This window comes from Struthio camelus, chromosome 2, assembly GCF_040807025.1.
Source record: "Struthio camelus isolate bStrCam1 chromosome 2, bStrCam1.hap1, whole genome shotgun sequence".
In the NCBI taxonomy this organism is placed as follows: Eukaryota; Metazoa; Chordata; class Aves; order Struthioniformes; family Struthionidae; genus Struthio; species Struthio camelus.
In genome coordinates this window covers 48,042,169-48,068,046 of record NC_090943.1, presented here as the reverse complement: position 1 = coordinate 48,068,046, position 25,878 = coordinate 48,042,169, and the positions used below count along the sequence as shown (strand labels likewise).

The window sequence follows — 25,878 nt, the reverse complement described above, 5'->3', positions numbered from 1 at the left end:
GTCAAGACCTGGATCTGAGCCCACCAATCCCTTTCAAGGCAGAGGTGAAAATTTGCCCTGCGAGGACATTTGCAACAGCCCTGCATGTCCTTTGGCATTGCTATGGCAGCTTGACTTCACTGACAGGATTTAGGCGTTATCACCCTCCTAACCTTTGCCTTAAACCTAACTCTAAAGGGAATTCCAAAACTATTCCCCCACAAGAAGGGCATCTGAGGCCTCACACCCCTTCCAAGCAACAACAACTCAACGTGCCCTGACACCACACTCCACGCACCCCGACATGTCCTTTCCCATTCCCTTCCCACCACCAGTCCACTACAGCCTCTACACTCTTAACACTCTTCTCACCCTAACCCGAACCCTCATCACAAACCAATCCTGCACGGCACCTCCATCCGAGCGCTCACACCCCTTCCAAGCAACAACAACTAAACGTGCCCTGACACCACACTCCACACACCCCCGCATGTCCTTTCCCATTCCCTTTCCGCCACCACTCCTCTACAGCCTCTATGCCCTAACACTTTCCTAACCCTAACCCTAACCCTAACCCTCATCCCAAAACCAATCCCTCACGACACCTACCTCCGAGACAGGAGGGAGACAGCATAGAACATGGCTATGGAGGATCCTCTTGCACCTCTCCTGGGAAGCTTGCATGCTTGACTGGCTCTCTGAAATGCCTGTATACCAATGCACGCAGCATGGGGAATAAGCAGGAAGAGTTAGAGATCTGTCTGCAATAACAGGGCCATGATCTCATTGCAGTGACAGAGACCTGGTGGGATAGTTCACATGACTGGGATGCTGTCATGGATGGCTATGTGCTTTTTAGGAAAGACAGGCCAGGAAGGCGAGGTGGTGGAGTTGCTCTTTATGTGAGGGAGCAACTAGAATGTATGGAGCTCTGCCTTGGGGTGGATGAAGAGCAAGTTGAGAGCCTATGGGTAAGGATTAAAGGGCAGGGTAACATGGGTGACACTGTTGTGGGGGTCTACTACAGGCCACCTGATCAGGAGGAAGTTGATGATGAGGCCTTCTACCGACAGCTGGAAGTAGCCTCACGATCACAGGCCCTGGTTCTCATGGGGGACTTCAACCACCCTGACATCTGTTGGGAAGAGAGCACAGCTAGGCACAAACAGTCAAAGAGGTTCCTGCAGAGGATTGATGATAATTTCTGGACTCAGGTGGTGGAGACGCCAACGAGGAGAGGTGCAATGCTAGACCTTCTACTAACGAACAAAGAAGGTCTAGTTGGAGAGGTGAAGGTTGGGGGCAGCCTTGGCTGCAGTGACCATGAGATGGTGGAGTTCAGGATCCTGCGAGGAGGGAGCAGGGCAATAAGTAGGATTGCAACGCTGGACTTCAGGAGAGCTAACTTTGGCCTCTTCAGGGACCTATTTAGGGGAATCTCATGGGACAGGGCCCTAGAAGGAAGAGGGGTCCAAGAAAGCTGGTTAATATTCAAGCATCACTTCCTCCAGGCTCAAGATCAGTGCATCCCTCTGAGCAAGAAGTCCAGCAAAGCGGGCAGGAGACCTGCATGGATGAGCAAGGAACTCCTGGCAAAACTCCAGCAGAAGAAGGAAGTGTACAGAATGCGGAAAAGGGGACAGGCCACTTGGGAGGAATACAGGGACGTTGTCAGAGTATGCAGGGATGCGACAAGGAAGGCTAAGGCCCAGTTGGAATTACATCTGGCAAGGGATGTCAAGGACAACAAGAAGGGCTTCTTCAAATACATCAATAGCAAAAGGAAGCCTAGGGAAAACGCGGGCCTGCTGCTGAATGGGGCGGGTGCCCTGGTGACGAAGGATACAGAGAAGGCAGAGTTATTGAATGCTGCCTTTGTTTCAGTCTTCACTGCTAAGGCCAGTCCTCAGGAATTCCAGACCCTGGAGACAAGAGAGGAAGGCTGGAGAAAGGAAGACTTTCCCTTGGTTGAGGAGGATCAGGTTAGAGATCTTTTGTCCAAACTTGACATCCACAAATCCATGGGCCCCAATGGGATGCACCCACGAGTGCTGAGGGAGCTGGCGGATGTCATTGCTAGGCCACTCTCCATCATCTTGGAAAGGTCCTGCAGATCAGGAGAGGTGCCTGAGGACTGGAAGAAAGCCAATGTCACGCCAGTCTTCCAAAAGGGCAAGAAGGAGGAGCCAGGAAACTACAGGCCTGTCAGCCTCACCTCTGTCCCTGGAAAGGTGATGGAACAGCTCCTCCTGGAGGTCATCACTAAGCATCTGGAGGACAAGAAGGGGATCAGGAGTAGTCAGCATGGATTCACCAAGGGGAAATCATGCTTGACCAATCTGATAGCCTTCTATGACGGGATGACTGGCTGGGTAGATGAGGGCAGAGCAGTGGATGCTGTCTACCTGGACTTCAGCAAGGCTTTTGACACTGTCTCCCATCACATCCTCGTAGGCAAACTCAGGAAGTGTGGGCTGGATGAGTGGACAGTGAGGTGGCTTGAGAACTGGCTGGATGGCAGAGCTCAGAGGGTTGTGGTGAATGGCGCAGAGTCAAGTTGGAGGCCTGTGGCTAGTGGTGTCCCCCAGGGGTCAGTCCTGGGTCCAGTCTTGTTCAATATATTCCTCAATGACCTGGAGGAAGGGACAGAGTGCACCCTCTGCAAGTTTGCTGATGATACTAAACTGGGGGGAGAGGCTAACACACCAGAAGACTGTGCTGCCATTCAGAGGGACCTGGACAGGCTGGAGAGCTGGGCGGAGAGGAACCTCATGAAGTTCAACAAAGGCAAGTGCAAGGTCCTGCACCTAGGCAGGAATAACCCCATGCACCAGTACAGGCTGGGGGTTGACCTGTTGGAAAGTAGCTCTGCAGAGAAGGACCTGGGAGTGCTGGTGGACAACAAGTTAAACATGAGCCAGCAGTGTGCCCTTGTGGCCAAGAAGGCCAATGGTCTCCTGGGGTGCACTAGGCAGAGTGTTGCCAGCAGGTGGAGGGAGGTGATCCTCCCCCTCTACTCAGCCCTGGGGAGGCCTCCCCTGGAGTACTGTGTCCAGTTCTGGGCTCCCCAGTACAAGAGAGACACGGCACTACTGGAGAGAGTCCAGCGGAGGGCTACAAAGATGATTAGAGGGCTGGAGCACCTCTCCTATGAAGAAAGACTGCAAGAGCTGGGCCTGTTCAGCCTGGAGAAGAGAAGATTGAGAGGCAATCCGATCAATGTGTACAAGTATCTGAAGGGAGGGTGTCAAGAGGATGAGGCCAGCCTCTTCTCCGTGGTGCCCAGCAACAGGACAAGAGGCAATGGGCAGAAACTGAACCACAGGCAGTTCCATCTGAACATGAGAAAAAACTTCTTTCCTGTGAGGGTGACAGAGCATTGGAACAGGTTGCCCAGAGAGGTAGTGGAGTCTCCTTCGCTGGAGATATTCAAAACCCGTCTGGATGTGATCCTGGGCAATATGCTCTAGGTGACCCTCCTCGAGCAGGGAGGTTGGACTAGATAATCTCCAGAGGTCCCTTCCAACCTAAACGATTCTGTGATTCTGAGACCACAAACCCCTTCCAAGCACCACCAACTAAATATGCCCGGACACCACACTCGACTACAGCCCCCCATGTCCTTTCCCTTTCCCTTCCAAACACCACTTCACTACATCCTCTACCCTCTAACATTCTCCTCACCCTAACCCTAACCCTCATCACAAACCCTAATCCCTCACGACACCTCCATCTGAGCCCTCACACCCCTTCCAAGCAACAACAACTAAACGTGCCCGGACACCACACTCCACACAGCCCTGCACGTCCTTTCCCATTCCCTTTCCAGCACCACTCCACTACACCCTTTACCCTCTAACACTCTCCTCATCCTAACCCTAACCCTAACACTCATCCCAAAACCAATCCCTCACGGCACCTCCATCCGAGCCCTCACACCCCTTCCAAGCAACAACAACTAAATGTGCCCGGACACCACATTCCACGCAGACCCTGCATGTCCTTTCCTGTTCCCTTCCCACCACCACTCCACTACAGCCTCTACCCTCTAACACTCTCCTCACCCTAACCCTAACCCACATCACAAACCCAATCCCTGACGACACCTCCATCCGAGGCCACACACCCCTTCCAAGCACCAACAACTACACGTGCCCTGTCACCAAACTATACACAGACCCCGCATGTCCTTTCCCATTCCCTTTCCAACACTGCTCCACTACAGCCTCTACGCTTTCCTACTCTCCTCACCCTAACCTTAAACCCTAACCCTCATAACAAACCCTAATCCCTCACGGAACCTCCATCCGAGCCCTCAAACCCCTTCCAAGCAACAGCAACTAAACGTGCCCGGACACCACACTATACACAGACCCACATGTCCTTTCCCATTCCCTTTCCAACACCACTCCACTACAGCCTCTTCGCTATAATACTCTCCTAACCCTAACCCTCATCCCAAACCCTAATCCCTCACGGCACCTCCATCCGAGACCACACACCTCTTCCAAGCAACAACAACTAAACGTGCCCAGACATCACACTCCACTACAGACCCGCATGTCCTTTCCCATTCCCTTTCCAGCACCACTCCACTACACCCTCTACCCTCGAACACTCTCCTCACCCTAACCCGAACCCTCATCACAAACAGAATGTCGGCTGACACATGCATTCAAGCCATCACACCCCTTCCAAGCAACAACAACTAAACGTGCGCGGACACCACACTCCATGCAGCCCACCACGTCCTTTCCCAATCCCTTTCCACCAACACTCCACATGAGGCTCTATGCTTTAATACTCCCCTAACCCTAACTCTCATCCCAAAACCAATCCCTCACGACACCTCCATCCGAGACCACACACCCCTTCCAAGCAACAACTCAACGTGCCCGGACACCACACTCCACGCAGCCCCGCATGTCCTATCCGATTCCCTTTCCATCACCACGCCACTACTGCCTCTACCCTCAAACACTCTCCTCACCCTAACCCTAACCCACATCACAAACCCAATCCCTCACGACACCTCCATCCGAGACCACACACCCCTTCCAAGCAACAACAACTAAACGTGCCCTAATACCACACTCCACGCACCCCCGCATGTCCTTTCCCATTCCCTTCCCACCACTACACTACAGCCTCTACACTCTAACACTCTCCTAACTCTAACCCACATCACAAACCCAATCCCTCACGATACCTGCATCTGAGCCCACACCCCCCTTCCAAGCAACAACTCAATGTGCCCTGCCACCACACTCCACGCAGACCCCGCATGTCCTTTCCCTTTCCCTTCCAAACACCACTTCACTACAGCCTCTACCCTCGAACACTCTCCTCACCCTAAACCTAACACTAACCCCCATCACAAACCCAATCCCTGACGACACCTCCATCCGAGGCCTCACACCCCTTCCAAGCAACAACAACTCAACGTGCCCTGACACCACACTCCACGCACACCTGCACGTCCTTTCCCATTCCCTTTTCACCACTCCTCTACAGCCTCTACCCTCTAACACTCTCCTCACCCTAACCTGAACCCTCATCACAAACCAATCCTGCACGGCACCTCCATCCGAGCCCACACACCCCTTCCAAACACCAACATAAGAGTTGAGCATCATAAGAAACATGAGTCCTTGTATATGTAACTCACCTGAGCAGCTCTTACTACTGAAAGAAACCCTAGTAGGACACTGAGGTTGCCCAAGAATAAGTTCTACTTTCATGAGAATTGTTTCGGGTTCATGCTCTGATTTGTCTAATAATTTTTTTATCCTTTTAGCCAAAATTCTATAAAGGGATTTATTCATAAAAAGGATAAAATCAGCAAGTATTCCTGGTGCAAAGAGATCAGAAAAATCTGTAAACAGCTGAAGTAAGTGAGAAAGCATGAAGAGCAGCCTACTATAGTACCCCTGCCTTTTGGGTCATTTTGAAGCACCTTTATTTCATTTATTAAATAATTTCTGCACATAGTGTGTTTTGCTCTACTAAAGCATCATATGGTGAATACTAAAATGATGCTGTACTCTTAAACGCTGGGGCAGGGAGAGGGCAGAAATGCCCCTTTTATTCCTAGAGTTATTGTTTTATAAATAAAAGGTGCTGGTGACACTGTGTACAACTCCGATAGGGTGTAAGAATCGCTGCAGTAGTTTGATAGGGACGATCTGTCACTGAAAATCCATTAATGCAGGCTGCAGGTGAGGTAAATGTGCTGAAATTTCAGGATGTGGAATGCCAGAAGAACAACCCTTAAAATAGTTCCACCAAAAATAGACCATGTGGACAATAGGAGAGGTTTTTTCCCTCATTTATGTATATTACCAGCTCCTTGACACATTGTCCCTTGAGAGCTTCCAGAGAGGGACAGAGCTGGAGCCCAGGGAAAGGACACAGTTTTCTCCTATGCACACGTGCCACTGCACAGTGCTGCAATCTACTTAGGAATGAGAACACACCTAAAAAGGCAAATCTCCTCCACCCCCGGCACGATGGAGCTGTGGCAGTGAGGAGAGCAAATAACCCCCTTAAGCAGCTGAAAAACACGCTGAGGAAACAACCGCTTCTCAAATGCCTGAGAGCAGCTCCCTGCAAACAGCCAGCAAATCTTGCCATATAGCCCAGAGGAAATAAACTAAATGCTGCCTATGAGCTGACGGCCTGCTTGAGAGGAAGGTATGAGCACAGGTGTGTGGTTTAATTTAGATTTATTTTAGTTTGGTGGTGGCTAGAATTAAAATCTATTGACAGCCCAGAGTGTCTTAAACAGGAATGGATGTGCATATTTCAGATTCAATTAACTCTTGACACAAGGGCCTCCACTAGCCTGTCGGGCCCCCCAGGGCTCAGAAGCCTCCGCTGTGTCTCTGGCGGGCAAGCAGACTATGCTGGTCAGTCATGCCGAGCACTCACCTATTTAAGGATCTGAGAGAAATCAGCTGTTCCCAGTGCATATGTTACCCTGGACAGGCCCTCAGGGACTCCAGGCGGTACCCATGCAGTCTTCACTTCCCTGTGTAAGCACCTCTTATATGATTTTGGTGGAAAAAACATCATTTAAGAGGTTAAAGTACTACAAAGCTTCAGCGTTACTCCAGAGATGTTCAGCACGACCGGTGTGACTTTAACTAGGATTAAGGGGAAGGACTGAGCGACGCTTTGAGCTGCCAAGTACGTGCTCCAGCCACATCTCATGAACAGGTGAGACCTAGGCTCCCTCACCTATCTTTGGTTTCTGCAGGAAAAAAAAAAAAAAAAAAAGGAAAGAAAACCAAAAGCAGGTGTTTAGGCCAGAACTAAGTCACCATGTGTCCCTGAGCATGACAGTCAGAGGACAAGACATGCCAGGCTTTGCACTTGGGGCACACTAAAGGCATAACCCATGGCAGACAAAGGAAGCGTCCAAGGCAAGGAAAATCATTCTGTAGGAGAAATTCATGTTTTGGCATGTGGTGAAACAGAGCTGTGTCAGCTACGTTTCATTTGCAATATGTGCAGTTAACATAGGTGAGAAGTCAGTGTCTAGATTTGCAATCAGCAGCATGCAACTCAGTGTGATGACTCAGGACTTTCAGTTTCACTGCAGGCAAAGACTGCTCAGCCCTTACTCAGGCAAAATTCCCAATTTTTTACAAGAAGAGGCTACATCTTGCTCACCTAAGTATTGTCCAGTTAAAGCTAATACTGCTAACTCCCATTAGCATTCAGAAATTTTTTAAACAACGGTCCTGAAATATGTTGCAATCACTGTTTTTCATTGGCTTTACAGTCATCTTTTCTGTGCTTAGAAGCGATGTTTTCAAACTCTTTCTGAAATCCACAGGGCCTAGGAATTCAGTCAGTTTTGTTCTTTCAATGAAAATGGAGCTTATCCTGCAGTCACACGACTCCCAAAGCTACGGCTCTACAAAAAAACAGTAAATCCTGACAACATACCTGCCAGATCTCCCTGGGATCTGCAGGGGAAACAGCCATTCCCGCATCTCCCTCAGTAGGGTACGTTAAAGGCAACTCTCGCTCCTGTTGTCTGACGATGTAATGCAGTTGCAGCGCTCGGTAGCAGGGTACCTCCGCATGTTCCTGGGCAGTATCACCCTATATGACGCCGTAGGATCTGACCTCTCCTCCAAGCAGAGGACACCTGGTGCTTCCACCACCTTGTTTACCCGTAGGTTGACAGCAGAAGGTGGGAGGAAGACTTACACCTAGGTCAGATGTAATTAAATAACATGGGATTTGGAACAAATAAAGTAAAAACAATTCACGTGAGGTGTTGGAAAGGACAAGGTGGAAGTAAATCTGAGTGAAGCTTTAATGGTTGAAAGAGCTGAGCAGACACAGATGTTCCAGCACTTGGGAAGGTATAGAAAGGAGGAAGACAGTAGTCTTTGGAAACATATATCATAGAACATATAGATCTTCTCCAGTCATTAGGAGGAAAGAACGAATGACAGAAAAAGAGAGAGGAGAGAAGGTCAACAGAAAAGGGTTAAAGGTTAATCTCCTGATTGCCAGGATATGAAAGGTAATGGCCTCAGATGCCTGTGAATTTCCTTTCAAAAGAGGCCACATCACTTAATGCACTCTTTCATTACTGCTCTCATGTCAGCTTCCTAGTGTTCCAAAATGGCCTTTTTTCACTAGTAATATGATAACAATTCATATAATGTGGTCTCCTGATGGACCTCGAAGTTTCTGACATGTTAGGTAAGGGCAGTAAATCTGTTAAAAACGTAACCTGCTCTTGCCAAAGTCAGTGGGAACTTTGCCACCAACATCTATGGCAACGTGGATGGTCCAATTATGATGACTAACGATATCAGTCACATCTTTACTGGAACCTGTTGTTTATGAACAATTCCAAAATGTTTGTTCAGAGAGCTCAATTGAGATGCAAACATTGCCAGCTGGTACTACGTTTTATGCTATCGGGAGCTCTCAAGCTCTGGTGTGTGTCACCCACAGTCTGTACACTGCCCACTGCTCTCATTTTAAGTGATTTGGATGATGGAGGGCAGGTAGCCTATAAGGAGCTCTTTCTTATAGGAAATATCGTACAGGATGGGAAAGATGGAGAAGCGGTCTGTGTCTCAGAACAAAGGCTTTAAGGTTGGACGGTTATAAGGAGGTGGTAGGAATCACGGTCCCCCACCGTTACTTTTCTACTGCTAAATGAACAGGAAGCCCCAGTGGAGAGGCTGCGTATCAGTGCCTTAGATTCAGCCAAGTATGAACGCTGAGCACTTGGCCCCGCTTGATTATTTGATGGGAAAATAGGATGTGTGCCTTGAGGTCTGAGCTAAGCTCAGGGCCCAATTTGATGTATGCATAGTCTGCGGTCGCAAGTGTTTGGGGCTTAAATAGACAAGGCAGAGCAAGGCAGTATTACCTCTCTGTTGGACTGATGGAGGACTGTAGGCTGATGGGATAAGAAAGCAAGGGTACCCACAGTTCAGGACAGGAATGAAAATTCACCCGCAGAAATCTTGCCCCTGACAACTAAAGGTTCACCCTGCCTCTTTGTAAGGCTTCTCAGGTCAAGCTTCTCCAGTCAGAGACAAGGATTCATAATACTATAATGGGAAAATGGAGTTTACCTGCTTCTAACTGGGGTAATATAGCACTCCTCCACTTCTCATATACATCAAAAAAATCAAAGGTTACCTGCTTCTTTTTGAAGAGGAGCTTGAAGCGCCTGAACAATCAGAAGGCCTCTCCCAAGTTCTAAAAATGTACTGAGGGTTGCCTGCTCACTCAACTACTGTATCTCCACGGCCTCAAAAGATTTTAAGAACTGATGTACAGATCCAGAGCATGTAACTTATTTTTGTATCCTCCAACTATGCCAAAAGAGTATTTGATTTTACACTTTAGCAGGAGAGCTATTCTCTACATAAATGGGCCACTAAACAGAGTTATGCCATATCGGCACTTCTCAGAACATCAGACACGTATATTGCCAATTTTCAGGATGTGGGATGTAAGATGAATAGATTTCATACCATGACTTCCAAGCCTGCATACTGGGACTTTTGTTTCAACTTCTTGTTTCAACTGCCCTCTTCACCACAGTTATGGTAGTTATTTATGTTAAATAGATTAAAGGCTGAGTGACTTGGATTTTCTCCCAGTGATGTGTTATTTCAGCTTCTTTTACATTAAAATCCATTTGCATTAGGGGGGAAATAATCATAATCACACGTACCTGGAAAATAATTTGCTTGGGCATTCAGGTTTACCCATTTCTTATCAGAGTGGAAAAGTCATTTGGTTGGTGGATGAACGAGGTGGTTCTTGGTGACCATTACTTATTAAAACTCCTAATTCTGCCTGTATTTTGTAAGGAGATCTTTATTGTAGCTACAGTGGGAAAGACTTTGTCACCTCTCATAAAAATAATTCTAACATATTTTTGGCCCAACTATTTTCTCACTAAAGTCAATAACCTAATTCCTAGAAATGCATTCCATTAAGCAACTGGTACTTCTTTACATACCATAAATTACAAGATCTAAAAGTAAGCAACTTCTTATGTTAGTCGCAGCTTTGGTATTTATTGGGATTAGAGTCAGATTCTTTGGAAATGCTTTCTAGCACTGTTTAAAGACTTTCAATTTTCTGTTTTATGTAATTTAACCACTTAGCTTTTGTTCAAAAATAACTCTACAAGTATTCTTGTAAGCGTAATGGGACGATTACATTACTGCAGAAATTCTGGAATTTATATAAATACGATGACAAATCTCCTTCTGTCTCATTCAGCCTGCTTGCGTATGCTCTCTCTACAACTCTCTCGTATATTGATGGGTGCTACTGATGAATTGGCAGATTTCTTCTTATTTTGGTACAATTACAGAAACTTCTGTTCTCCTTCCTGTAGGAATCCTTTAGAGAAGGAAGCAGAAACTACAGGGGTATCAGAGCATGTAACAAACTACAGGGGTACTCACACTCAGGAGGGGATGCAGACCTTACTCTTCAGTTTTTTTGCCAGACTGTGGACCCCGGTGCCCACAGCATGGGCAGACGTTTATTTCTGCCAGTTCAGGCCCAAGGCTGGGAACTTCTGGCAGCAGGGCAGGGAGAAGAGCCAGCTAGCAGGAGGGCCGTTAAGTGGTGTTTCAGGTGAACATGAGCCAGAGGCTTTACCTGAGTAATGTCAGCAGCAAAACAGAGCAAAGGTTCGCTTTCTACTTCATTTGCAACCTGCTCCTCCCGCGCTCTGCTGCTTCTTTGTAGCAGCAAAGGGTTCAGCATATCTGTGTACCAGAAAGCTTTCCTAAATCAATAGTCTCCTGTTGCTACATAAATACCTAACTGGAGCAAAGATGTTTATTTTCAAAGTAGGAGATGTTGCTCCTGTGACAATGTTTTATTATAATGATTTTGATCCTGAACCTGCAATCTTTACACTGAGACAAGACTCTCCTTGATTTCAGTGCAAGCTTTGTCTGACTAAGGATTTCAGAATTAGTTCTTTCCTTTTATTTTTATTGAAAAACAAGCCCACACTTGACAAGGAAAAAGCAGTAAGTGGATAATGTCAGAGGAGACAAGTTCCTAGGAGAAATTTCTAGCAGGAAAAATACAGCTTTACAATTACATGGTAGTAAGGTACAAGCTTAAAGTTTTAAGAATTTTCCAGGAGAAAGACAGCAACGCACTGTTGGAAACGTACTCTTTCCGTTGGAAAAGGCCCAATTAGCGTACCCCTCAGGCATTTCTTAAGACAGAGACTACACCGGTGAATAAAGGCTGGAGTACTGAAACCAAGAATAGGAATATACTTCCATGAGAACTTAAAATGTTCATATACTTGAATTAAGTCCATTTTGACCTGAGGATTTTTGAGGGAAGACTGCAAATCAGTCTGACCATACTTTCTGCCACCAAAAGGGCCCAACTCCAAGGAGGCCATGAGCCTGCCCAGGAGGTGGCACTCCATGGAGAACTACCAAAAACCACACCCAGCACCCAAGCACCTTTTGCAGAGGAGAACCGCACAGCACCCAAACCCTGCAGGGATGGCGCCACATAAAGCACAGCAGCTAATAATAATTGTAGAGGCTGGAAACGCCATCCTTCTGCCCCCCAGGCGGGGGGCCAGCAGCAAGCTGCCACAGCGCCACACAGGGAGGTGAGCCATGTCAGCAAAGCAGAGTGGGCACAGGAGGCTGGGGCGCTCAGCTCAGCTCTGTGTGGATAAACATGGAGCTGGGGCATCACTTCCCACTTATGGCCCCAGGGGTGTGGGCAGGTGAGTCGGGGCCCCTAGAAAGCCCGGGGCAAAAGGCCACCAGGGCAGGGGGTGGTCTGGCAGGACCTGGACCCAAGAGGGTGTTTCGATGGGTCTGAGGATTGGGGAGGGAGGGGGGTTTACTCAAAAATTCCCCCCAGGAGCATAGGGCTGTCAGCGTGGGTCAGGTTCGCAGCTGCTTGCTGAGCACCCGGGGTGCCTTTTGGTGCCCTGCAGGTGGGTGCCTCTAGCAGTTGGCTCTGGTTTGATCAAAATTTGGCAGCTGGTGCTGCAGGCATGGATACAGCAAGGGAGGCTGAATTGCCCAGGGAGTCCCTGCAATAAAGAGCAGCAAGAATCAGGCAACCCAGTGCCTAAAAGCAGGAAATAAGAGCTCAAATTAGAGTAACTCAGGTGCTTCAGGCTGGGACACTGCATTTCAAAGACAGGTAGCAGTGGTAGCCACGCATCGACCTGCCCTGTGGCCTCTGTGGCTCCCTGTCCAGGCAGGGTCTGGTCCCCTGGCAGGATCCTGACCTCCAGGGGGGCAAAGTTTGCCCCCCGCTAGGCATCAGCACCACTCACTGAGCCCTCACCAAATATCAATCTGTAGAAATTGAGGTGAAGCCAGCATCACTCCACAAAAATTAGTTTTCAGAATGGCTCATTCGTACAACAGGCTGCCAATACATTTTAATGGGATTGTGCAGCCCCCCTGCTCCTGCTTTTTAAAAAGAGATAACACTAAGGTCAATACTTTCAATTAAACTCATTTCTTTATAAGTGTGAACCACTACCATCTTCTCCCTGTGAGCAAAATATGCGTATACATAGGTGCGCGCGTTGTGAAAAGAAGTCAGGAGGAGGCAGCTTTCCCTGGTGTGCCTCGCAGGCCCTCTTGCCCCCCCCCGCCACGAGCAGAAGCCACCAGGACATCCTGTGCCCTCCCTGCCTCCCACCGCTTCCAGATCCCGCCCCCTCCCCCGCCTAGTTCAAAAGACCTTCTCACACCATTTTTTCCCCCTTAACCTGCAACTAAAACCCGAGCCGTGAATATTTCAGACAACTGGGAAACTCGCTATAGCGCCGTTATTTTTCCCGTGCCTGGGCCTGCGTGCTGTTTGGTTTCACAGGGTATGGATTCCCCGCCGCCCCAGCCGGGATCCCGCGGGGGATCCAGGGCAGGACCCCGCTGCGGTGGCTCGCTCCAACGGGATTTTCCTGAAGCGCTTCCAAAGTTATAGGCTGGCAGATGTGCTCCCTCCCGGACCGCCTGGGTGTTACACAGCGATACCCTCACCTTCATGACGGACAGAGCGGTGAGGGCGTACCGGGAGCTGCCGGGATCGGGGGAGCGGTGAAGGCGACGACGGGACACGGGCTGAAGGGCGCCCCAAGCGCAGCCTGCTTCCGCGGAAAGCCCGCAGTTATCACTGAGGCGGGGGGGGGGGGGGGGAAGGAGAGCTCGGCCCGGCCCCGCCTGCCAGCGCCCCGCTGCCCGCACCGCCCGCTGTAACGCGACCGCCGCCGGCCGCTGCCGGCAGCTGCGGGTCTGGCGCGGCGGCAGCCCCGGCCGCCGGGGGCGGGAGGCGTTTCCCATCCCCGGCGTTCTAGAACGCGAAGGGTGGGGGGGGCGTTTCCCATCCCCGGCGTTCTAGAACGCGAAGGGGGGGGGGGCGGTTCCGATGCCGGCGTTCCAGAACGCGAAGGGTGGGGGTGGGGGGGCGGTTCCGATCCCCGGCGTTCCAGAACGCGCGGGGTGGTGGGGGGGGGCGGTTCCCATCCCCGGCGTTCTAGAACGCGCGGGGTGGGGGTGGGGGGGCGGTTCCCATCCCCGGCGTTCTAGAACGCGCGGGGTGGGGGTGGGGGGGCGGTTCCCATCCCCGGCGTTCCAGAACGCGGCGCGGCGCCTCCGCTCCCCGCCGCCGCTGCCGCCCGGCGGGACCCGCCCGGCTCCGCTCCGCTCCGCTCCGCAGTGTAGGGGGCTGCCCCGTCACCTGATCGCCGTGCGCACCGCCCCCCGCTCCCCCCCCTTCCCGCCCCGCGAGCGCGCACGGAGGCGGGGGGGTGCCCGGTATATACGGCCCCGCCGCCCCCGCCTGCCTCCTGCAGCAGGGGAGGCTGCGAGGCGGTGATGCTGCTGCTGCCGCCGTCGCCGGCGCCACGCCGGTCCCGGCAGGTGGGCGAGCCGCGCCGCGGTGTGGCTGCCACGGGGTGAGTGCGCGGGCGTGGGGCTCCGGCCGCCGCTGTTTATCCCTCCCTCTTCCCCCCCCCCCGCTTCCCTTCTCGGGTGGGGGGCTTGGGGGAAGGTGGCGGGGAGCGGCGGTGCTCGACGCCGCCGTGGGAAGGTGCCCACCGCGGCGAGCCGCTGTTTGCGGGGGAGCCTCTGCCCGGCGGCGCCGGGGCGGGCGGCGGTGTGGGGCTCGCCGGGGCCGTACCTGTTGCGGAGCCCGGGGGGCTCGGGCAGCCCCGTCCCGGGGCGGCGGTGAGGGAGTGCGGGCCGAAACCGCGGGAGGCGGCGGGGCAGGGCAGCGGGGCGAGAGGGGGGAAGAAACCTCTCAAGTTGAGGGCGGCAACGGCCCAGCCCTGCGGCGGCCGCGCCGCCGCTGCTGCCGCCCTCGGAGCTCGCCCGCCGGGGGCCGCGGCAGCTTCGCAGGCACCGGCGGGGCGGCCGCTGCTGCGGGCCTTCGGGGAGCGCCCGGAGCCGTGGTACCGGCGGGGCGCCGGGGCCGTGCCGGGCGCGCTAGCGGGGCCGGGGCGGAGGGCGGCAGCCTGCGCCGTGGGGCACCTGCATTATGACGGTTTGTGGTGAAAGCCTCCGCCTCGGACTCTGTGTGGAAAGTTGCTAGAACTCCCCAAATATCAAGTTATTTTACAAAGCGGAGCGCCAAAAGGCCGGGCGCTGGTGCTACCGCTGGTATGGAAACTCTCTTCAAAACCTGTCCTTGCACCATTATGTGGAGGATCCTTATAGCACGTAAGCGTTGTCATAGTAAAAGTCTGTGGCCTTAACTCAGCCTGCTGGTAGTTGTGGAGTTGTATGTAGTAGGGGCCAGGTTAGCTCTCCAAGCAGAGTGCAGCGTTTTAAGATACGCATAGCGAAGGGTGGAAAAGACTCCCCTTCCTACAAGTAGCTGCAGAAGAAATGTTTTTCTAATACTTTTTTTTGGTGTGTTTGTGTCTTAAAACAAAGTTCTGCAAGCATCGGATTATAGCCGCTATTTGCCCGATAGGGTATCGAGCAAAAGCAGGCTTCAGTTTTTTCACTTGCATTTTTGTTTGGAAAGCTGCTAGACAAAAACACCAGTTGTCAGCCTGTTATGAGGAGAAGCTTCTCTTTCAGAGTACACCATTGCAGGAGTGGTGGCGTTTTGGTGTGGCTGTGGTCTGCTTACGTGCCTGGGAACCGCTGCGCGGGAATGTTCCAGAAGTGCTACGCCACCCTCTTTCGCAGCAATATGGGTGCTGCCTTGTCTGTAGGAGTGCTCCAGAGCACCCACCTCTTGCTAGAGACTGCACAAGTGGAATAAGCAATCAGGTTTTGACACTGATACAGCAAATCTCATTTTAACCCAGGAGGAGATAATAGAAAGCTTCTGCGCTAAGTATTTGTAATGCAGAGGAATTGCACGGAGAGCTTGGCTTTCCTCGTGTAATCGTTGCACCAAACTGTAGTAGTTCTGTGCAATCATTTATGTTTAACAGTGCACTGCTAGAAAATATTTTTGCTATGCTGTTTCTACTGAAGTGGTTTTGCGAAATTCAAGTTGCCACAACCTGAAAGAAGCTAAAAATGGCAATATTGGTTGATCCTCCTTTTTAACAAACCTTTTCCTCCTGCAACATGCCAATAGCTGCCTTTGTAAAGTAGGCATTTAAATACTTTGTGCAGCAGGATGGAGTCTTTTGCTTTCTAACAAACGAGGCAAATAGCTCAAAATCAGCTGAGAAGGGGCAGCCTACTCAGAGGGACAATTGCAAGAAGAGTGCTTGAAGAGACCTTGATTTCAAGCATCACCTTGTATGTCCCACTATTTGTCCTACCCAAGCAAAATTATTGCCCCTTGAAGGTGTAAAATACATGGATTTAAGAAAGGCTTTCTTGTTTTTCTGGGGCTTACCAGAAGGGAAATGGCATACGCTCGTGAGCATACGCTTCAGGCATTTCTCAAATGTTCTTCCATTTTAACTCTAACTTCAAGAGGTTAAAATGCCTAGAAGATTTCTAGGAGCCACGTCTCACATAACATGCGTAGTCTAAGCCTGTCATTGGCCAAACCGTAGGTAGCTGTGGGGAAGGGCAACTTTTATGGTTGAAACTCACAAAGCTGATAAATAACATCTCCACAAATACCTGGGTCTTGCAGGTCTTCAGCATGGTTGACACCGCTACAGCTTCCTGCATGTGGCTCAGTGCAACATGTAAGTACCAGAGGTGTTCCTCTTTCTGTGTGTGTGGATTTCAGTAGACTACGCTTTTTTCCTCCTTCCCCCCACCTCTTTATTCTAAATGGGTTGTTTGCGACAAACTAGGAAGTAGCATATTGCAGATGTTCTTGGTTGGGAGGCATTATGGGTAATATCTGAAAGTCTCTGCCTTTGCTTGCGTGAATGGGTCTGTTTTTCCACACCAAAAATACATAACCAGCAAAGAATTTGCCTGTGTTTCCAATCCACACCTCATTGTTGCCTCTTTATTATGAAAGAACGAGATATATTTCACTTAATTTGTGGTAACGTTATGGCCTTTCTTGATTCATTGGAAATATCTGAAGGTGGGTACCCTAAGGACTTCATTAATACCGCTAAACACTGAATGAATAGATGAAAACCACGAAGCAAAACTAAGGTATGGTAATACGTGTAACTTGGCTTTCATGTGAAAATAGTGTTTTTATCTAGGAAGAATACTCTCTGAACTGTCTTATCGATGTGAAACATCTGCCTATTAAATTCCTATTCGGAAGGGGAGAGTTGGCCGCAGTGCCACACAGGTTAAGAAACGGTGGATTAATAGGATTCTGTTAAATACATGCCGTGGAGTATTAGTGTAAGGAATAACTGTTCTTAATACGCCTGTATTTTGACTTCAGAACAAGTCCATGTTTCTGGGAGCTCTTCATACTGCATGGATGCATCACTGTTAATCACTGGAGATGCTAAATAGGTCTTAAAAAGATGCTGTGGATGGGAAAAAATTTGATGTTCTTAAGATCAATTTTAAAAATGAGGGGGGAGGAGGGTTGGAAATTAGGCCTTCCTGAGAAAACCATGTCCTACCCGATTACTTTCCTTTTAATGTATCAGGCTAAATGATGCTCCATTTTTGACTTGCGTTAACATTATATTGTTGGCTACTGTTAGGCTTGTTTTTAAGGGACAGATGAGGATTACAAATTTCTTTTTAATTTAACTGAGTGCACGTAGCAAGTCTTAGGAGAACATGATATTACTTAAATTGTTTTGAAAACAAAAAATGTTTTCTATACTTCAGCGGTACATCTTCAGTATTTTTTCATCATATATATTGGAAATTTAATATTAAGGTAGGACTGCCTAAAATCATTCATACAAATAATGATTAAGTAAACATGGTGTGAATTCTTACATGAGAAACGTGATATTTACCCTTATTAGGAAGTGGATGGTTAAATCCATGTATTTATTGAAAATTGGGTTTCATAAATAAGTGTAAAATTTTCTGTCAAATTCTCTTCACATATGCATTTGTGTATCGGTGCATATGCGTGGCAAGGGGAGAAAGCAATAACATTTCTTCATCTTGACTGTTATGTTTGCCTTATATGCAGATAGCCTGCATCAACCTCGTTCTGTGTTTTTAAAAAGGGAGGAGAAAAGATCCTTGTTATCAAAATATTTTTAGGAAACATAATTAACCAGTGTAGTCTTGCCAGGGGAGGAGGGGAGAGAAGAGGGGCTTTGGGGAAAGGTTATTTTTGTTTCTTCTGGTAATTTTTCATTTACTAAGAACCGGTTCCCTAGTTTGGGAATCGGCAAGGGAGGGAGAAGTAGGAGATACTCTTACAGGAAAAGGTCAGTGCTGTTCTGTTCCTTTATTGTTTCGTTCTTGGATTTTCTCCTTTTCGTGTCTGACCTGCTGAAAGATAATTTGGGAGGGGAGGAAAAGAGGAGAGCATATTTTTAGGCGATGCCCATGTTTTGGATGGGATGTTAAATTAGAAAGCTGTGATACAGCCCTACAGCCTAATGGAGTAGAAACATGACAATTCTCCGTCAGATGGGTGGGGCACAATGCAGTGCTAACTGTAAGCCTTTGTCTAATAAAAATGTCTGAAACAAAGTGATTGTCTGGCAATCAGCATCCCACTTGACCTTTCTAAAGACATGAAAACAAAGTTAATGAATGTATCTTTCAGTTGCTATGCAATATGCAGGGTGGGGGGGTTGTGCATTACCAGAGCCATGACTCTTGCCGCTTTGGTTCATATCACGGCATGATGAGTCGGAGTTTCAGAGATGATTTATAAAATAATGTTGAAATTATTAAAGCCGTGAGCAAAAGAAAAGCTCTGTGTACAGTTCTTAAACTGTTTTGCCCGATTATTTTTAAGGTTTCTTCTCCTTGTAAGTGTAATGAATTAACTTCATGTGAGTTACACATGCCAGCAGGAAAATACAAATCTTGCTGCTTCTAAGCTGCATTTCAGGTCTCCTGTATTGAATGGCTGGAATTACTAGATAACTACCAAAAATCTACCGCGTTATTGAGGTTAAATGTAGGCATTGTTTAAAAGCTTAGTTTAATGAGGTAAAGTATTATTAAATGCTCCTGGTGGAAAAATATTTGTGCTTTTTTTAAATGATGAAAATGCTACATGATTATTAAAGAATTTGTAGTATTTCACAAGTGGGATACTTGCAAGATACTGTTAATTTTTAAAGCTCTAGCATGTAGAATGAAGTTTAATAATCTCAGATATGTGTAAGCAACTATTCGTGTTTTGCTAAGCTTGAAACATTTTAATATAAAATGTATAGCTCATGCAAGACTGGTGAGCCTGAAAATTGTGTTGTGCAGGAATCTGCTGCAACAGTGAATTTGGGGAGAATTATATATGATTGTGAGGTATCTAAGAAATAATAAAATAATATTTGCACTGGTTTACTAGTCCATTAAATGCTTAATTACTTCCTTCAAAAGGGATTGAGGAGTTTAAAAACAAGTATTAAATTGTAAATGAATGCTAGATGACAATATCGCCACCAAAATGCAGAATTCCCTGGTTTATACTTTCTGTGGAGACTAATAGAATTTAATTTGCGTGTATCGAAAAGAAAATGGTGGCTTCTCATCATCGCTCGGTGAAGACTTAATAGAAAACTGATGTGGTGAAGTCTTAACACTAAGACACTATTTTGCAAAGAATAATGCATATGCTGAAGTGTCATCATAAAACTAGACAACTTTTTAAATGAGCAGTGAATGTTTTAAGGTGCACAGCTTTTCTGCTGTGCTTAGTATCTGAATGTTATAATGGGTATCTGTATTAATAGTACACTCAGGCTTATATATTGTATTATAGATAAAATAGGCTAAAGAGGAAAACGTTAAGCGCTATCCAGGAACTGATTTTTTTTTTTTGTTGGTTCATTCCCCCCCGCCCCTTTCCAGCTTATCTAAGATACTCAATGGTTAGATAAAGTGTAAATGGTAAACGATACATATTTATCATCTGTGCGGTATTGATCTAGATGAAAAGGAAACAAGTAAAAATCAGCATTTGAAATAGAATTTTAAAATGAATCTCTAAGATCTTGAAACCTGTAATCACTGTAAATTGGAGGGGAGGAGAAGGAAGAGATTGAGGGAACTGTTGTAGGAGCAGAGCACATGCTTTACTTCAGCTCTGTATTTAAGGAGTTAAGTGTTGTAATGGAAAAGAAAAAGCGACCATCTAAACTTACTGGATTTCAAATCAACTAGTAGCACTTGTGAATTATGCAGAGTATTTCTGAAAAATCAGTGTGTTGCATCTGTGCTTTATCTGAGTAGCAGACCTGTTTGCAGAGCTGTTTGTCACACTGTCGTTTTTATTATAATAGGGCTTATATGGAAATATTTCTGCAATGCATCTAAAGAAAAGATAAATGGCAGTGTTTATAGAAGGTGGCAGATTTTACTGCAATGTGCATTAGGGAGGAGGGGGTTTTATCCCCCAGCCTCCTTAGAAGGAAGGATTTACATTATTTTGTTCAAATATGGTGCATGTTACAGTGGACAAATGTAAAGATGAGTGCAAAAGGGTCCTTAACCTGGTTAAGGACTCTGGGCAAACAAAACTATTCATTATTTACTGTGGGGCAGGACCCAAACAGCTTCTTCCAGCAGTCTTACTGTGTGGAAAGTAGTTAGGAGTCTGTTCTCTTGTAATTGCTTGTCTTGCATATAAATTAATTAAAATTCGTTGGTTTTTTGAATAAGTTTGGCTTTTCTGACAGAACAAAAGATTTTAGGGGGGGTTTCCTCTTGTTTTATTTCAACTGAAGGGCCTGATCCCATTTTGATATCTCTGTATTTAAAGGAGACAAATGTCAATTTCAAAATAAAAAATAAATGGTGACCTATTTAGGTGATATAAAGCAGCAATTGCTCTTGTGGAGTTGTGCTGTTCAACCTCAGTAGGGAAAGTGGCCCATTATAATTCAGCAATATGCTGTTAACTTACATGAAAGTTTGGAATTTAATTATTTTCTAAGCACAGGAGGAAAAACCACGAAGGAAGACGAAAAGGAGAAAAATGACTCTTTGTTCTTTCCTCATTTGGGGAAGGCTACTTTCCCTACTTAGTTGATGTAATATCTTCCTTTTCCCCATGCTGTTGTGATAACAAATAGAGAAGACAAATCTTAGAGGCTGTTCTGGATTTTATGTGAAAGAAGGTGCAAAGCAGGACATACGTTCCCCAGTGTCCTGATGAGTCGTGCCTTCCTCCTTCATCCTGGTGCTGGGCTGGATGGCTGCAGGCTTCCAGGAGCTGCACCTCCAGCCTGAGAACAGGTAGATTTTGCTGAATTTTTGACTGATCTTTGTTCTGGTGAAAATCTGTGTTTGTCTTGGAAGTTAGCAAATAAGTAGGCTTCTTTTAAGGACTTGCTAAAGTGGGAGCTTTTGAGATAGAAAGTCTAAAAAAGTTACTCAGTTGCAGTCTAAATCTAGACTAGAACTAGTTTGAGTTCACTAGCAAGGTACCATGACCATAGCTTGGCTGGAAATCATACTGGGGGAAAATGCCTCCTTCCCAGTGGCTCAGCAGCGCTGTGCTTGCAGTATCCCGAATCCTTCTTTGGTGCCAGTCCACATTGCTGTTAGCAAAGCTGACAGTCCTTTACTTTGAAATGTATTTTGCAACCTTCAGCTGTATTAGTACAAGCTCAGTGTTTCCATCATCGCTGGAGTTGGAGTTTACCTGTTCAGTGGACTGTCATCCTTGGCTGTTTGTCTGTTCAAGACCTCTTAAAATAAATGCTCACAAGACTGATACAAGAAGTTAGTGGTGTCCCTGAAGCCAGCACAAGTTTTGCTATTGAGTGTGGGTGAGCCAGGGCTTTCCCAGCTGGCTGTCACGTGGCAGCATGCACAGCCCCTTCCCCTCATGTGGCATCTGCCTGAGGAAGTGCCAGGGAGGAGGAGGGTCTGCAAGAGGCAACAGAGCAGAGTCCTTCATGGTAGCCTCTTACGGTCTGTTGCAAATTTAGAATTGGATAACTTACTAGGACAGGGTTACTTTAGCCTAGAAAAAGCAAAGGTCTCCCTAGCAGTGTAATGACACGCCTTGGATGTTGTACAGCTGCTCTGAGGCAGTCGGCCATCTGGGCATGCTGGAGCAGATACTGTAGCTTAGGAACAGAGGAAGGGGCATCCTCACTTCAGCATATGGGCAAGTCACCCTTAAGGGCGTGGGAGTTTACTGGAAGCCAGTGGAAATGCTCTTAGCACACAGTGGTGTGTATTTTATTGGTGACAGGTGCCGGTCATTGTTCCTTAAATATCTGCTGTTGAATTATTGCATAGTCCACGTGAGCTTCCCTCCAACACTGCTTCTTCAATGAAGAATTGGGCAAGGCAGTAGAAATTCTTTTTATCAAGTTCTTAGGGGCTTGCTGTCAGGTCTAATGCCTGTAAAGATCTGTGATCCTTTGGGAAGAGCGTGCTGTGTAGTCCTGTCTGACTCTCTCACTTTATAAATGCCTTTGTAGGGGGGAGGTGGGAAGAATGGTTCAGATCTGCCCTTCTCAAAGCCCTGTGTCACAGGCCCCTTCAAAAACAGGCAACTTTCCTGGGAAAAGACAGATCCCCCTGAACACGTTACACAGCTGGCTGTTGATATTCAAGCTTGCTGAAAGAGTGTGCTAGTGGCTGCCCACAAGCTGAATACAGTCTTGGGGTGGGGGCAAGTTTTTCTTTTTTACCTTTTTTCCCTTCCCTTTTAAATGAAAGCAAGGTCTAATGGCCAGAGAGAAGTGGCTGAGAGGCACTCTGCCTCATACCAGCAGAGGGGGGCTTAGATGACACTACTCGGAGCCAAACAGCTGGGGAGTTGAGGGGATTTGCTGCTCTACCTTGTGCCCTCTTCCCTATGTGATGTGCTCAGCAGTAGGCACCACATCAGTCTGTGGCTTTAGCCCCTGGACAACATCGCTTGCTGGATTATGGATGCTGTCATTTATCATCACTGTTGCTGACTGTAAAAGACAGTCTGGTGCTCCTGACAAAGCGGCAGGAGGACTGGGCATGGTTAGGAAACAGCTCGCAGGGTTTGGCAGGCCTTTTTAAGTGGGAAAGTTATTTCAAAGGAAGGAAAGAAGGTGGGGAGGGAGGGAGCAACCACCAAAGACTTACAGCAACAACTTTACCCTCGCACAGGGAGTTGGAGTTTACATAAAGCAAGTAGCTTAAATAAGTGTGCCCGAGCACAGTTAGAGATAGGGATTTTACCGGGGGAGGGGGTTGAGGGGCCATATAAAAGATCAGAAGGATTAAGTCTCCTGTCAGAGAAAGCCAAAGGAAAAGTGAATAGAGCTTTCTGAAAGGAAAGAAACAGTGTATATTGGGTAGGGGAGCCACCAGGTCCCTTGGACGTTGTGGTGCTCTGAAAGGGCATGCGAGTGCATCAGACAAGCAGCGGTGCTGGGAGCCAGTGTGCTGAGTAGGAGTTGCAGCAGCTGTCTAGCTGAGCAATAAACAACCTCTGGATACCTCAAACAGGCTGAATTATAACAAGATGGATGGCACACTTACAGTCTAAAAACTCACAAGTCCTGGTACCTCCTGCCTTGATCCTACTCCCGTTAAAGTCTGCTGATGTTCTGCCTTTGGTTTCGGTAGATGCAATGACTTAGATGGAGAGAAAGTGGATGAGCACCTGCACAAGTTCACCATTAGTATCTCTCAGAAGTGTTGAGCACTCATATGTGTTTACACTGGGAGCTGTGGTGCTCTGTACCCTTTTTTATTTTAGGGCTTGTTGCCTACTTGTGCATCCTCAGTGCTCTGGAGACCTCCTGCTTGTCCTTCAGATACATTTTCAGTAATGTTAAAATGACTGTACTCTAATCATGAGCACCATTTTCCTAAACCTTGAGCAGGGCTGATCAGCTTAAAAGATAAGCCAGTGATGTTAGGCACTTAGCCTGAAAACAGGCTGAAGGCTACAAGTAAATTCCTTGAGCCTTTCTGTCAAACTTGAGTGCAGTGAGCAAAGGGGCACCTAGCATGGTGCAGCACGTTATGCAGGCAAGTGCATCCAGAAAGCCTGTGGTGGGACTAGAAAGCCCTTGCTGCCATTGAGCACCTGCACTGCCTGGTGGTGCCTGCGGGACCTCCAGTCACTGCCAGCAGTTGCAAGAGAGCAGCCACTGACCTTGTGTCGTGTGTCTGCTGCTCATTAACTCCTTCCAGCATTTGCCTAAAACATGTGATGTGCTGGAGCAAGCCAGCTGAGTTGGGCTGTGCATCCCTTCCCCCATATAGCACCATCTTGATCACCAAGGTGCCATAGAAAGTCACTGATCTGCTCTCTTGTGGGACATGTGTCCAGAGTTTTCCTATTCACTGTCAGCTCCTACCTAAAATTAATATAGGTGCTATGTAATCTGCTGGCTGTGTATTTCTCAGTTGACATCCCCGTCTTGATTATTTCCTTTTGTTGCTCACCTTGTTGTTCTTCTCTAGCTGCTGCTGTGTCTGCTGCAGATCTTGGTGCTGTCACTTCGACTGGCATCCCGTTGCAGTGGTGCTGCTAATAACAGATGGTGCAAGAGCTCCCATCTTAAATGCTTCCCAGAAGAGGCACAGATGCAAGCTCGGGCTCCTTAGGAGCAGGGATTTCTGAAAATGCATATTCGACAAACAGCAATGGCAACAGCAATAGAAAGCTTCAGCAGGTATCTCATGAGTACTCTATTTATAGTCTCAGCAGTCTGTTTCAAAGTAGTAACCTGAGCAATTAGTGGTCAGTAATCTAACGTGTCCTGGGAGATAGATATATATCCATATATACGCAAGTGCAAATATATGTATACACACATACATATTTGTGAAATATTTATTTACAGGTGGCTGCCTTGTCTATCTAAGAATAGTGTAACTAAAACTTAAAGGAGTTTTAAGAAGCAACTGTTTCTTTGCCTTATTTGGCACAACGTCTAGCTGTAGCTGGAGAACACTACAGCATACCTTAGTTTGCTGTGCGGCTGTTGCATCATAACTGAGCGTATTGAGTAACATGGAACAACTGGAAAAAAGCTCTCTTCTTTTTGAAGTTAAAGCTTGCAAAGCTCATAGCAAGGCAAAGCTCATAGCAAGGCAGATTCTTAAACCGTTTTGCCCTGTTGGGCTAGGGATTGGAAAGCGTGTTAGAGGGATGTGCTTTGTCAGGGAAACGGAAGGCTCTGACTAAATGTTCTCCTCCTGCTTGCAAAAGAAATCCAGACTCGGTCAAGCCATGTCTTCAACCCTACTCTATCCTGAAAATTGGAGGAAAACACTGCACCTATGGCTTCTGTTAGGTCAAAGGGCATAACTTCACTTGTTGCCTCCAGGAGTGTGGGAAGAAAGGGCTCCTGTCCCAGGCCATCAGGATGCCTGCAGCTAACCTGTTGGTACACAGCTTTAGAAAGCACAACCAAGTTGCTGCCACCACCTTGTGAAAGAGTTCTTAAGGTTAGTGGTAGAAGCCATGTTTGCAGCACTTCAGACTTTGGGGAATAGAAAATTGACTGGCCGCAGGAGGGACATGGTTTGGTTTTTGCAGGTGTCTGTTCTCACGTTGTCTGTATCTTGCTTTGTGTTGTCTGCTGATGTCATAAATGGATCAAGTCGGGAGTATGCCTGGTTTATATAAATATGCAAAAAATATAGTATGCTTCTGGGTGTTCTGTAGCTAACACACAAGCTTTTTTTTGTATCAGTTTCTGGAGGGGGCAGATATTCTTTGATCCAGTGTGTTAACTGGAGCATCAGTGAGAAACTAAAGGCTGGAGGGTCTTCACCCAGTGCAGCAGAGGACTAACCTTGCCGTGACATGCTCGCTCTTGCTGAGACTGAGACAGGCTTAACTGTGCAAACTCTGCCCTGTTGCAATGTTGGAAGGGGGTGAGATGGG

General features: G+C 47.6%; 1 long non-coding RNA gene across 1 annotated transcript in view; it reads left to right on the top strand.

The window, feature by feature from the left end:
- The first annotated feature begins 14,335 nt into the window (after positions 1–14,335).
- The window catches only part of LOC138066343 (uncharacterized), a 69,620-nt gene continuing 58,077 nt past the window's right edge, over positions 14,336–25,878 (top strand). The window contains exons 1-2 of the long non-coding RNA XR_011139700.1: positions 14,336–14,446; positions 16,600–16,654. This is a non-coding gene — a long non-coding RNA (uncharacterized lncRNA). The remainder of the gene's footprint in view (positions 14,447–16,599; positions 16,655–25,878) is intronic.